Here is a 15,567-nt window from a genome sequence, read left to right as displayed (position 1 = left end):
ACGGAAAGTCTCAGAGATACTGAAGTGAAAGAGATATATTACAGAAGTTGGAGAATAACGCATTTTATATCAAAGCACACGATGATATTGACATCTTAGTTTAGCTTTTGGAGTTGGAGCTACAGACGATTCAGACTGTTTGGGGATATATACGAAAGGAGGAGTAATTACACATTTGTGAAGCACAATATTCCTAGGGCACTCATGTCTTGGATAAACATTTTATCAAGCACAGAGCAATATGATTTCAGGGATGTTGAGAAAGAGGCGGGGATGATTTCCTAGGGAATAATAATATTGAAGTTGTGGGATGAAAATTAATTTGTGCCGATAAAGTATGATAATTACTAGATAAAGTGTAACCTGTTAAGTGCAATTATATTTTTTTAAAACACCATATAGCCCGATGAAATACAAGGATGGTTTATTCATGAAGTGATACAATTAAATAATGTGACTTTTGAGTTAAAAGGTTACATCCTATTGTGTATAGGATATAAATAGCTATAGTTTCATTTCTGAAGGATATATTCGAACAATTACATATATACACTCTAAGGAGTATTTTTTTACTTTTTAATCTATTTGGAGGGATAAGGCTATATTATGGCTTTGTAATAAAAATTATATTATTTTATTTTAATAATAAAATAATAATGTTCTTTGTTTATCATTAATGGTATGGAAATTTAAACTACAGTCGAATCATCCTCCGTCATTATATTTTAGAATTCTGTATATGATTTTAATATAGAGAACTGGACATGGTCAATTAGCATTTTAGATTTGATCATCATTGGTGTTGTAAAATATTAAATTATTTTCGTACCTCTGTCCAGTTTGTCTCCTTCTCAACGGACTTAAAATTCAATCTGGACTAATTTAAGATTTCATTATAATTGATCTATCACATCTAGATTATTAAAATCGTTGGCAGTATAAGTGCATTGAACATTATGAAGTTGTACGTGAAAGTTCATCGAAGTTGATTCTATCGCCCAGATTAACAAAGCATTGGTCTTTTGTTATTAAAGTCAAAAAATTTAAAATATCCTTCTTACAAAAAATCAAATTCATTATTATTAAAATTTTATCCAAATACTTAGCATTCGGTTTCATTCTGATCGAGTTCAAGGACCTTGCTAGTCGAGAAACTCGCAAAGTTTAAATTCGCTATAAAAAACCCTTGAGTTGAGGGGTTAGTGTTCAAGGTGTACCCACCTAGGTGTTGCGGAGCCCAAAGTGCAGGGGAATCTAAGCAATTTCCATTTGTTGGCCAAAATTTGATTGAGAGATCCTACCGGAGAAGTGACAGGCTCTTGAATTTCTAATCTACGATTTTGAGAACCAACAGGTATGATTACTATAATTACAAGTTAATGGTGTCTTTGTTGTTTAAATGTGTTTATGCTACTATGCTACATTCTAATTTTAACTGATGCTTCATAAATATGTGTGTGTGTGTGTGTGTGTGTGTGTGTGTGTGTGTGTGTGTGTGTTTGTACTAACGAACCCAAACCCTTTCCAAAATTTTGATGAACTTGCGAATCAGTTCTCGAACTTGAAACTTAGAGCTGAACTCAAACCATTAACTTAGCATTTAACTTAAGAACATTATTTTTTGTTATTTTCTAGAGCAATTCCCAAATTGTTAAAGGATATGATCCCTGTGCCCATAACAATTACCAGTACCTAATGAAATTGCATGTTATGCAACATGCAATTGTGTTCTCCTTAAAATACCCTTAGCAGATCTATCCAAAAAAAAAAGATGGTGGAAGGACATTAATATGATTACCTTCTTTGATCTTTCCCTAGCCTAAAGTGAGGTGGCAGAAAAGTGTAGTCAAATTGTTTTCTCATTCCTACTATGAACCATCTCTCAATCAACAATTACAAATATTTTGCTTTCACTTTGATTTCCATTATATCTCCCCAACTATTACAGTCAAGACAAGCACCAGATCTATTGACGGCACATAAAAAGTTATCAAAAACTCATTATATAGAATTTCAATTATAAGCTACGAAATGTTTCAAGCCTGTTTTAAGCTTGTTAGTGTCTTCAAGTCCTTATCATTTGAACGATGAAATCTCTGCAATTTCAGAGCACAAGAAATCCATGCATAAATCTTTTCAATTCGAAATAACTAGATACTGAAGAGTCCTCATTAAAAATAGGATACAATATACAAAGAGAAATTACTATTAAAAGAACATACATCATGATATTGTTTATAAAAATGAAACTCAGCATTAATTGCTGAAACAAATCTAAAATCTTGTTGAACATAACGAGATATGAGAAGCTCAATAAACTAATATAGAACAAGTAAACATATATTGAACATATAGCTTAAGGCTGTAGGTTTTTATTTCGTAAAATGAACTCATATGAAGTTATAGGAATTATAATCATCTAGCATTGCTGATAATGTTCAAGAATACAAGAATTTCATTCAGAGAGTATAAATGGTTATAATTATGCTCTATATTGTTGTGAGAAGGTAATAATCAAATTGGAACTATGGTCTGAAAAGGCAAATTACATTGCTAAAATCAACTTTGATGGAAGTCCTATTAAAGCGGAGAGAAGAATGAAATAAAACTAGTAGCAATATAATATTTGAGTGGTTACTTTGTGTTGGTTTCCAAAACCACAAATTGGAAATCTAAGAGCTTTGTCGATTCTCCGGTAAGATTGTCCAATCAATTTTGGCCAACGAACAAGAATGATTTCAATTCTCCTGCACTTCAGACTTTGCCACACCTAGGCAGGTAAACCTTCACTTCAAACTCTGGTCCCCTAATTTAAAGTTTTTCTCTAGCAATTTTGATTAATATGAGTTCTTAGGTTGACAAAATATTTAAAACCTGTTCAAAATAAAATTTGTATGACGCTTTGATATTTTTTTGTGAAATGAATGCTATTTGAATGGAAAGAATAATGGATATGAGGGAATATCAAACGTTAAGACTTTAGACGTTAACCCATAGACTAGTCCCGTATTCCACCTTGGGAAAATAGAGTCAAACTTCTTCAGATTCTTATGTACAACCTTGTGAGACAATACTACACCATCTGCTACTTTATAGGCTAAAACTTCAACTAGCAACACAAATCCTAGTCTAACTGAATTTAGTTTTTTCGGAATACCAATTAGACAAAATTCCCATAGACAACATTTCATGTGCAAATTTTGATAATCAAAGATATGTACTTAAAAAAAAACTTCTTTACCATTAGCAGTAATTGATTTAAAATCAATAATCACATAGGACAAATCAGATTAAAATATTTGAACTTCAATTTTCAAGATGAATAAACAAAACAATACTCTTGCATTAAGTTTATAAAATGACTACAAATGATCTTTTACTTATTTACAATATTTTACATATCCAAATTGCAAATAACATTTCATTCCTCCTTTTTTCTCCTTCTACTTCTCATTCACTCCTCACGTTCTAATATTTCTCTTATTACTTCTTATTGAATGTCTATTGTTGAATATGTCAATGGATCCTTGGTCTATTGGTGAAGTTGAATGGCTCACAAAGAGCCCACCAGGGATACCATAAGGGATGAGGTCAGGATCGCGCCCCGAGTGATTTTGATAGTGTGGATGCCACTCAATCCTTGGCTCTAAGCTGAAGGGGTTTTAGACACGTGGGCCCGTATCGGGCCTCGTGCCTCGCTGGATTGCCTCACAGATGTCAACCCTCCATAAAAAAAAAAAGAAATAATCTTTATTTATATCATACTCCTAAAATTGTATCTTTATTTATATCATATTCCTAAAATTGTGACTTTCCAACGTGAAAAGTCATATCTAAATAACACACCTTTTAAATATAATTACATTAAAATGTTTCCCTTAATGTAATCACAACCTTAAACTTCAAATGACTTTAATTCATGGAATAAGGAGCTTAATTATATTTATATTTTTAACCTTCATATCGGGCTGCAAGGTTTATAATATTCATTTGCCTATCAATTCACAATATCTCATTTTTGGTTGCCGCTGAAGCCATTTTGCACCTTATTCATGTGGCCACTATGAGGAAATCAATGAATTCCTTTGATACATAGTTGCAATCAGAACTGGGTGATGGTAACTCAATAGCAACACCAATATCATAATGAAGGGCCTCCAAAACTGTCCATGTTTTGCCAGCATCTTGGTAATCATAAATGAGCTTACTGATGGAGACAAGCTATGCAAAATGCTGAGATAATAAAAAATTGAGAAGTTTCTCAATCTCCTTCTTATCAAGGTTTCTTTAGAACATCTAACACTTAATCAACAACAACTCTCAAGAAGTCATGTGGTTGGTCACTGGTTTGCTGTTGTATAGTACTGAGAAGTTCCTCATAAGTAGCTCTAGCCTTTGTTGGAATATTTAAATGCAGCGTACGTTTTCTCTGGAGCCAAATGCTCACCTACCCCCCTGACGTCCAGAATAGATAGAAACATTAATACGGGTAGGTGAGATTTTCAAATAAAAAAAAGAGGGGGAAAATGGAATGTGACAAAAGGGAATGTTTATTCATTCATTCAGTGAGATCAAGCAGATCAGAAGTTGCAGAGGAGAGAAGAGCAGAAAAAGAAAGAAGAAAAGAAGTTTGTGCCTGCAATTGCATGTGTTTCCCCTGTTCTCTTTGTAAGTTGTTGTTTGGATTTGTCCTGTTGAAGCAGTAATTGCTCTAGGCACCATTGTATGTAGCCATTAGAGTTGCAGGTTTAAAGTTTATTGAAGCTTGAAGTTTTACCAGTTTAGGGTTGTTTTTTAGGGTTTTCTGGTTGAAGCTGAATGCTCCCAGATTTTGTAATAGTTTAATGAAAGATTGAATGGAAAGCAAGAAAGTATACTTGAATCTATCTTCCTCTTCTATTCATTGTATTTGACAAGTTTGTTTGAAAGGTTAAAACTTTGACTTTCTGGTTTTGATGGTGAAAGCATTCACATTGAATTTCTCTAAGTTATAATTTTTTTCAATTTGGAACAGAACACTCAGCATCCTCTTCACTTTGTTGTGTGTGTCGAGCATTTCCTTTGTGAGCCGAGCTCACTTGGCATCCATTGGTGCCGAGCATTTGTTGCCGTGCATTTTCTATTGTGTGCCGAGCTCACTCGGCACCTGTTGCCTATCACTTGGCACCATCATGTGTCGTGCAACCTATCACTCGGCACCATCAAGTGCCGAGCAAAACTGGCACTCGACACCTTCATGTGCCAAGCAGTTTTTAAGTGCCGAGAAGATTTTTTCAGTTTAGGGTTATGAGTATTAAATTAAATTTTAATATATTTCTCACATTGTATCAGAGCTTTGATGCCCCACATCCACAGTGAGTTAGGGCATTTGTTTTTTCTTGGGATATTTGACATGGCAGGAGATGTAGGAAAAATATGGTAGCAACCACCACCATTCAATGGACAAAATTATGATACATGGGCAAAGAAGATGAAAACCATTATGGTTGCAAATGATTTGTGGGAGTTTTTAGTTAATGGATTCAATGATGTGACTGATCCAACTCAGTATGCTTCTTTCATAAATGCACAGAAGACTCATTTGAAAGAGTCAAGCAGGAAAGATGCAAAGGCATTAAGTCTTATTGAAGCAGCAATGACAGAGACAATATTCCCAAAGATTGCAGCAACAAATTATGCAAAGGAAGCATGGGATATCCTTGAAACGAACTTCAAGGAGACTGATAAAGTCCGTACTGTAAAGCTACAAAACATCAGGAGGGAGTTTGAGAACCTTCAAATGAAGGAAAATGAATCAGTTGCTAACTTCAGTTCAAGAACCTCCAATGTGATTAACCAACTGAAGTCAAATGGAGAAGACTATCAAGAGCAGGGGATAGTGGAAAAGACATTGAAGAGTTTACCTCATAAATATGACAATTTGGTCATGACCATAGAAGAGGAAAAAGACCTCACTATTGGGTATGTGCAGGATCATGGTGTACCAAACTATGGCCTTAAGTGGCAATGAAAAATCAGCAAATCAGATTTATGTCAACTTGACACATAATTTTGAAGTAGTTATGGACTTTATATCAAAAAGTTGTAAGAAAATAATTTGTAAGAAATTGAATGTAGTTTCTAAACTACCAGGCCTTATCAGGAGAAAAAAATAATTAATTGGTCAAAAGTTTGAATTTTAATGCAGCACTAAGAAAATTTCAGGGCGAAAATAAAAAGTAGGTGTATGTCTGACCACCTTAATCAAAATAAAATCATAATATTTTTTAAATATAATTATAGATATGAAAAGTAGACTCATGCCCGGATGTAACGCATATTTTTTGGTATTTTTATTCCAAATAAATAATTAACTATGAATTTTCTACCAAAACTTTTTCGAAAAAAAAAAGTCCCGTGTCTGACTACCCTAACTAATAGAAAATTTTACCAAATTAAATTTTTTTTTTTCTTATACTAGCCGAAGTATAGAATGTGACACAACTTTTAGATTTAAAAAATGTTATACCGTTTGAAAGTTATAGCTATTTTTCAATCAGTATGTCAATCAGCACTTTACAATTATCTTCATTGATAATTAACTAATAAATACTTATCGAACTCAGAATTTGACAAAAATTATATTTATGGAATCTAGAGATCGATATTAAAAAACTCTTTTTGTTTTATTCAATTTCGATCAAAATAACATTGTAAGACAGCTACCCAAAGTCTGAGTATCACTAAAACCCTCTTCAAACACATTTGTTGGGTTGACCGGGTAGGCTTGGTATTTACCAAGCCTAATCAGATATCCAATTGCAAATCGAATATCCGATTTGAAATTGGATATCCGATATGTTGAGGTGGTCAAATTTTAAATCTCAACCCATTTTGAAGAGAAAATTGGGTTTAAACGTCACAACTTATTATTTCTAAATTATTTCACTTATATTACTATGTAAAGATGTATTTTAATATATTATATATATAATAATGTAATGTAAAGATATAAGATATAATATAACAATATATACTAATATATTATGTTAATCTTATTATAATCTATAAATATAATTTATATTATTATTTTTACTAAATATAATAACGTAATTTATATATATATATAAAATACGTATTATATATTATTATATTAATATGTATGTTATTAATATATATATATATAATAACGTAATATATTAAATATAAATATATAATATGTATTATATATATTATTATATTAATATGTATGTTATTAATATATATATATATATATATATATATATATATATATAATGACATAATATTTTCATTAAATATAATAAAGTAATACATATATATATGCTATAAATCTATATATAATAACGTAATATTTTTATTAGATATTATATATATATATATATATATATATATATATATATGTATGTTATTAATAGATATGTATATTATTAATATATATGAGTCAAAGGGGATCATAGGTCAACCATTGACTCCCTTTGACGCATTAAACGATGACATATGTCCTTAGGGGTCCTAAGAGCCCTAGGGACCTATTACAATGGTTAATATGGGTCAAAGGGGGTCATAAGGTGACCTATGACTCCTTTTGATCGATTAAATAACGATATATGTCCTTATGGGTCCTAGGACCCCGAGGAACATATTTGAATCGTTCATATGGGTCAAAGGGGGTCATAGGGTGACCTATGACCCCCTTTGACCCATTAAATGATGACATATGTCTCTAGGGGTCCTAGGACCCCTAGGGACATATTCGAATGGGTAATATGGGTCAAAGGGGGTCATAGGTCCCTTTGACACATTAAATGATGACATATGTCCCTAGGGGTTCTAGGACCCCTAGGTACATATTCGAATGGGTAATATGAGTCAAAAGGGGTAATAGGGTGATCTATGACTCGCTTTGACCAATTAAACAACAACATATGCCTCTAGGGGTCCTAGAACCCCTAGGGACATATTCGAATGGGTAATATGGGTCAAAAGGGGTCATAGGGTGACCTATGACCCTCTTTGACCCATTAAACAACAACATATGTCGATAGGGGTCCTCAGACCCCTAGGAACATATTCGAATGGATCATATGAGTCAAAGGGGGTTTTGACCCATATGAATGATTCAAATATGTCGCTAGGGGTCCTAGGACCCCTTGGGACATATTCGAATCGTTTGTATGGGTCAGGGAGGTCATAGGTGACCTATGACACCCTTTGACCCATTAAATGATGACATATGTCTCTAGGGGTCCTAGCACCCTTAGGGACATATTTGAATTGTTCATATGGGTGAAAGGGGGTCATAGGGTGACCTATGACCCACTTTCACCCATTAAATGATGACATATGTCTCTAGGGCTCCTATAACCCCTAGGGACATATTCAAATCGTTCATATGGGTCAAAGGGGGTCATAGGGTGACCAGTGACACCCTTTCACCCACTAAACAATGACATATGTCCCTAGGGGTCCTATGACCCCTAAGGACATATTCGAATCGTTCATATGGGTCAAAGGGGGTCATAGGTTACCCTATGACCCCCTTTCACCCATTAAATGACAACATACCACTTTGACCCATATGAACGATTCGAATATGTCCCTAGGGGTCCTAAGACCCCTAGGAAAATATTCGAATCGTTCATATGTGTCAAAGGGGGTCATAGGGTGACCTATGACGCCCTTTGACCCATTAAACAACGACATATGTCCTTAGGGGTCATGGGACCCCTAAGGACATATTTGAAACATTCATATGGGTCAAAGGGGGTCATAGGGTGCCCTATGACCCCCTTTGACCCATTAAATGACGACATATGTCCCTAAGGGTCTTAGGGACATATTCGAATGGGCCATATGGGTCAAAGGGGGTCATAGGTCACCCTATGACCCCCTTTGACCCATTAAACGATGACATATGTCCCTAGGGGTCCTAAGACCCCTAAGGATATATTCGAATCATTTATATGGGTCAAAGGGGGTCATAGGGTGTCTTATGACACACTTTGATCCATTAAACGATGACATATGTCTCTAGGGCTCCTAGGACCCATAAGGACATATTTTAATCGTTCATATGGGTCAAAGGGGGTCATAGGGTGACCTATGACTCCCTTTGACCCATTAAACGATGAAATATGTCCCTAAGGGTTCTAGGACCCCTAGGGACATATTCGAATGGGTAATATGGGTCAAAGGGGGTCATAGGGTGATCTATGAGACTCTTTGACCCATCAAATGACAACATATGTCTCTAGGGGTCCTAGAACACCTAGGGACATATTCAATGGGTAATATGGATCAAAGGGGGTCATAGGGTAACCTATGACCCTCTTAGACCCATTAAACGATGACATAAACCGCTAGGGGTCTTTAGACCCCTAGGAACAAATCCAAATGGGTCGTATGGGTCAAAGGGGTTCATAGGGTGACCTATGACCCCCTTTGACCCATTAAACGACGACATATGTCTCTAAGGGTCCTAGAACCTCTAGGGACATATTCAAAATATTCATATAGGTCAAAGGGGGTCATAGGGTGACTTATGACCCCTTTTGACCCATTAAACGACGACATATGTCTCTAGGGGTCCTAAAACCCCTAGGGACATATTCGAATCGTTCATATGGGTCAAAGGGGATCATAGGGTGACCTATGACACCCTTTGACCTATTAAACGATTTGAATATGTCCAAGGGGGTCCTAGGACCTCTAGGGATATATTCGAATCGTTCATATGGGTCAAAGGGTGTCATAGGGTGACCTATGACTCCCTTTGACCCATTAAACGATGACATATGTCGCTAGAGGTCCTCGAACCTCTAGGAACATATTCGAATAGGTCATATGGGTCAAAAGGGATCATAGGGTGACCTATGACCCCCTTTGACCCATTAAATGACGACATATGTCTCTAGGGGTCCTATAACCCCTAGGGACATATTCAAATTGTTCATATGGGTCAAAGGGGGTCATAGGGTGACCTATGACCCCCTTTGACCTATTAAACGATGACATATGTCCCTAGGGGTCCTATGACCCCTAGGGATATATTTGAATTGTTCATATGGGTCAAAGGGGGTCATAGGGTGACTTATGACCCCCTTTGATCCATTAAACGACGACATATGTCGTTAGAGGTCCTCGGACCCCTAAGAACATATTCGAATGGGTCATATGGGTCAAAGGCGGTCATAGGGTGACCTATGACCCCTTTTGACCCATTAAATGATGACATATGTCTCTAGGGGTCCTAAAACACCTAGGGACATATTTGAATTGTTAATATGGGTCAAAGGGGGTCATAGGGTGACCTATGACCCCCTTTGATCCATTAAACGATGACATATGTCTATAGGGGTCCTATAACCCCTAGGGACATATTCGAATCGTTCATATGGGTCAAAGGGGGTCATAGAGTGACCTATGACACCCTTTGACTCATTAAATGACAACATATGTCCCTAAGGTTCCTAGGACCCCTAGGAACATATTCAAATCATTCATACGGGTCAAAGGGGGTCATAGGATGACCTATGACCCCATTTGACCCATTAAACGACAACATATGTCTCTAGGGGTCCTATAACCCCTAACGATATATTCGAATCGTTCATATGAGTCAAAAGGGGTCATAGGGTGACCTATGATACCCTTTGACCCATTAAACGACAACATATGTCCTTTGGGGTCCTATGACCCCTAAGGACATATTTGAATTGTTCATATGGGTCAAAAGGGGTCATAGGGTGCCCTATAACCCCCTTTGACCCATTAAACGACGACATATGTCTCTAAGGGTCCTGGGGACATATTTGAATGGGCCATATGGGTCAAAGAAGGTTATAAGGTGACCTATGACCCCCTTTGACCCATTAAACGACGCCATATGTCCCTAGCGGTCCTAAGACCCTTAGGAAAATATTCGAATCATTCATATGGGTCAAAGGGGGTCATAGGGTGCCTTATGCCACCCTTTGACCAATTAAACGATGACATATGTCCCTAGGAGTCCTAGGACCCATAGGGACATATTTGAATAGTTCATATCGGCCAAAGGGGGTAATAGGGTGACCTATAACCCCCTTTGACTCATTAAACGATGACATATGTCCCTAGGGGTTCTAAGACCCCTAGAGACATATTCGAATGGGTCATATGGGTCAAAGGGGGTCATAGGGTGACCTATGACTCTCTTTGACACATTAAATGACAAAATATGTCTCTAGGGGTCCTAGAACCCCTCGGGATATATTCGAATGGGTAATATGGGTCAAAGGGGGTCATAGGGTGACCTATGACCCTCTTTGACCCATTAAACGATGACATATGTCACTAGTGGTCTTCGGACCCCTAAGAACATATTAAAATGGGACATATGGGTCAAAGGGGGTCATAGGGAGACTTATGACCACCTTTGACCCGTTAAACGACGACATATGTCACTAGAGATCCTAGAACCTCTAGAGACATATTCAAATTGTTCATATGGGTCAAAGTGGGTCATAGGGTGACTTATGACCCCCTTTGACCCATTAAACGATGACATATGTCTCTAGGAGTCCTATAACCCCTAAGGACATATTCCAATCGTTCATATGGGTCAAAGGGGGTCATAGGATGACCTATGACACCCTTTGACCCATTAAACGAGGACATATGTCCCTAGGGGTCCTAGGACCCCTAGGGATATATTCGAATCGTACATATGGGTCAAAGGGGAATCATAGGGTGACCTATGACCCCCTTTGACCCATTAAACGATGACATATATCGCTAGAGGTCCTCAGACCCCTAGGAAGATATTCGAATGGGTCATATGGGTCAAAGGGGGTCATAGGGTGGTCATACCCTATGACCCCCTTTGACCCATTAAACGATGACATATGTCTCTAGGGGTCTTAGAACCCTTAGGGACATATTCAAATTGTTCATATGGGTCAAAGAGGGTCATAGGGTGACCAATGACACCCTTTAACCCATTGAAAGACGACATATGTCTCTAGGAGTCCTAGAACCCCTAGCGACATATTCGAATCGTTCATATGGTTAAAAAGGGGTCATAAGGTGACCTATGACCCCCTTTGACCCATTAAATGATGACATATGTCTCTAGGGGTCCTATAACCCCTAGGGACATATTTGAATGGTTCATATGGGTCAAAGGGGGTCATAGGGTGACCTATGACACCCTTTGACCCTTTAAACAATGAGGACATATTCGAATTGTTCATATGGGTCAAAGCGGGTCATAGGGTACCCTATGACCCCCTTTGACCCATTAAACGATGACATATGTCCCTAAGGGTCCTAAGGACATATTCGAATGGGCCATATGGGTCAAAAGGGGTCATATGGGTCAAAGGGGGTCATAGGGTGCTTTATGACACCCTTTGACCCATTAAACGATGACATATGTCCGCAGGGGTCTTAGGACCCATAGCGACATATTTGAATCATTCATATGAGTGAAAGGGGGTCATAGGATGACCTATGACCCCCTTTGACTCATTAAACGATGACATATGTCCCTAGTAGTTCTAAGACCTGTAGAGACATATTCGAATGGGTCATATGGGTCAAAGGGGGTCATAGGGTGACCTATGACTCTCTTTGACCAATTAAATGACAACATATGTCTCTAGGGGTCCTAAAACCCCTATGGACATATTCGAATGGGTAATATGGGTCAAAGAGGGTCTTAGGGTGACCTATGACCCTTTTTGACGCATTAAATGATGACATATTTCGCTAGGGGTCCTCGGACCCATAAGCACATATTCGAATGGGTCATAAGGGTCAAAGGAGGTCATAGGGTGCCTTATGCCACCCTTTGATCCATTAAACGATGACATATGTCCCTAGGGGTCCTAGGACCCACAGGGACATTTGAATCATTCATATGGGTCAAAGCGGGTAATAGGGTGACCTATGATCCCTTTTGACTCATTAAATGATGACATATGTCCTTACGGGTTCTAAGACCCCTAGAGACATATTTAAATGGGTCATATGGGTCAAAGGGGGTCATAGGGTGACCTATGACTCTCTTTGACCCATTAAACGACAACATGTCTCTAGGGGTCCTAGAACCCCTAGGGACATATTTGAATGGGTAAAATGGGTCACACCTATGACCCTCTTTGACCTATTAAACGATGACATATGTCGCTAAGAGTCCTCAGACCCCTAGGAACATATTCGAATGGGTCATATGGGTCAAAGGGGGTCATAGGGAGACCTATGACCCCCTTTGACCCATTAAACGACGACATATGTTGCTAGGGTCCTAGAACCTCTAGAGACATATTCAAATTGTTCATATGGGTCAAATGGGGTCATAGGGTGACTTATGACCCCCTTTGACCCATTAAACGATGACATATGTCTCTAGGAGTCCAATAACCCCTAAGGACATATTCGAATCATTCATATGGGTCAAAGCGGGTCATAGGGTGACCTATGACACCCTTTGACCCATTAAATGAGGACATATGTCCCTAGGGGTCCTAGGACTCCTAAGGATATATTCGAATCATTCATATGGGTCAAAGGGGGTCATAGGGTGACTTATGACCCCCTTTAACCTATTAAATGACGACATATGTCGCTAGAGGTCCTCAGACCCCTAAGAACATATTCGAATGGGTCATATGAGTCAAAGGGTGTCATAGGGTGACCTATGACCCCCTTTGACTCATTAAATGACGACATATGTCTCTAGGGGTCATAGAAACCCTAATGACATATTCAAATTGTTCATATGTGTCAAAGGGGTTCATAGGGTGACCTATGACTCCCTTTGACCCATTAAACGACGACATATGTCTCTAGGGGTCCTAGAACTTATAGGGGCATATTTGAATTGTTCATATGGGTCAAAGGGGTTCATAAGGTGACTTATGACCCTCTTTGACATATTAAATGACGACATATATCTCTAGAGGTCCTATAACCCCTAGGGACATATTCGAATCGTTCATATGGGTCAAAGGGGGTCATAGGGTGACCTATGACACCCTTTGACCCATTAAATGATTACATATGTCCCTAGGGGTATATTCGAATCATTCATATAGGTCAAAGGGGGTCATAGGGTGACTTATGACCCCCTTTGACCCCATTAAACGACAACATATGTCGCTAGAGGTCTTCAGACCCCTAGGAACATATTCGAATAGGTCATATGGGTCAAAGGTGGTCATAGGGTGACCTATGACCCCCTTTGACCTACTAAACGATGGCATATGTCTCCAAGGGTCATTTAACCCCTAGGGACATATTCAAATTATTCATATGGGTCAAAGGGGGTCATAGGGGGTAATAGGGTGACCTATGACCCCCTTTGACCCATTAAACGATGACATATGTCCCTAGGGGTCCAAGGACAATTAGAGATATATTCAAATTGTTTATATAAGTCAAAAGGGGTCATAGGGTGACCTATGCACCCTATGACCCCCTTTGACCCATTAAACGATGACATATGTTGCTAGAGGTCCTCAAACCCCTGGGAACATATTTGAATGACTCATATGGGTCAGAGGGGGTCATAGGGTGACCTATGACCCTCTTTGACCCATTAAACAACAACATATGTCTCTAGCGGTCCTAGAACCCCTAGGGACATATTCAAATTGTTCATATGGGCCAAAAGGGGTCATAGGGTGACCTATGACCCCTTTTGACCCATTAAACGATGACATATGTCTCTAGGGGTCCTATAACCCCTAGGGACATATTGAAATCATTTATATTGGTCAAAGGGGGTCATAAGGTGACCTATGACACCCTTTGACCCATTAAACGATGACATATGTCCCTAGGGGTCCTAGGACCCCAAAGGACATATTCGAATCGTTCATATGGGTCAAAGGGGGTCATAGGGTTACCTATGACCCCCTTTGACGTATTAAATGATGACATTTGTCTCTAGGGATCTTATAACACCTAGAGACATATTCAAATTGTTCATATGGGTCAAAGGAGCTCATAAGGTGCCCTATGACCCCCTTTGACCCATTATACGATGACATATAACGCTAAGGGTCTTAGGGACATATTCGAATGGGCCATATGGTTCAAAGGAGGTCATAGGGTGACCTATGACCACCTTTGACCTATTAAACGATGACATATGTCCCTAGGGGTCTTAAGACCCCTAGAAACATATTTGAATCATTCATATGGGTTAAAGGGGGTCATAGGGTGCCTTATGACACCTTTTGACCCATTAAACGATGACATATGTCTCTAGGGGTCCTAGGACCCATAGGGACATATTTGAATCGTTCATATGGGTCAAAGGGAGTCATAGGGTGACCTATGACCCCCTTTGACCCATTAAACGATGACATATGTCCCTAAGGTTTCTAAGACCCTTAGAGACATATTCGAATGGGTAATATGGGTCAAAGGGGGTCATAAAGTGACCTATGACTCTCTTTGACCCATTAAATGACACCATATGTCTCTAGGGGTCCTAGAGCCCTTAGGGACATATTCGAATTGTTCATATGGATCAAAGGGGGTCATAAGGTGACTTATGACCCCCTTTGACCCATTAGACGA

The sequence above is a fragment of the Cupressus sempervirens genome, chromosome 9 (assembly GCF_028749045.1).
Source record: "Cupressus sempervirens isolate cs-2001-9-10 chromosome 9, ASM2874904v1, whole genome shotgun sequence".
Classification (NCBI taxonomy): Eukaryota; Viridiplantae; Streptophyta; class Pinopsida; order Cupressales; family Cupressaceae; genus Cupressus; species Cupressus sempervirens.
Note: the sequence above shows the minus strand (reverse complement) of the source record.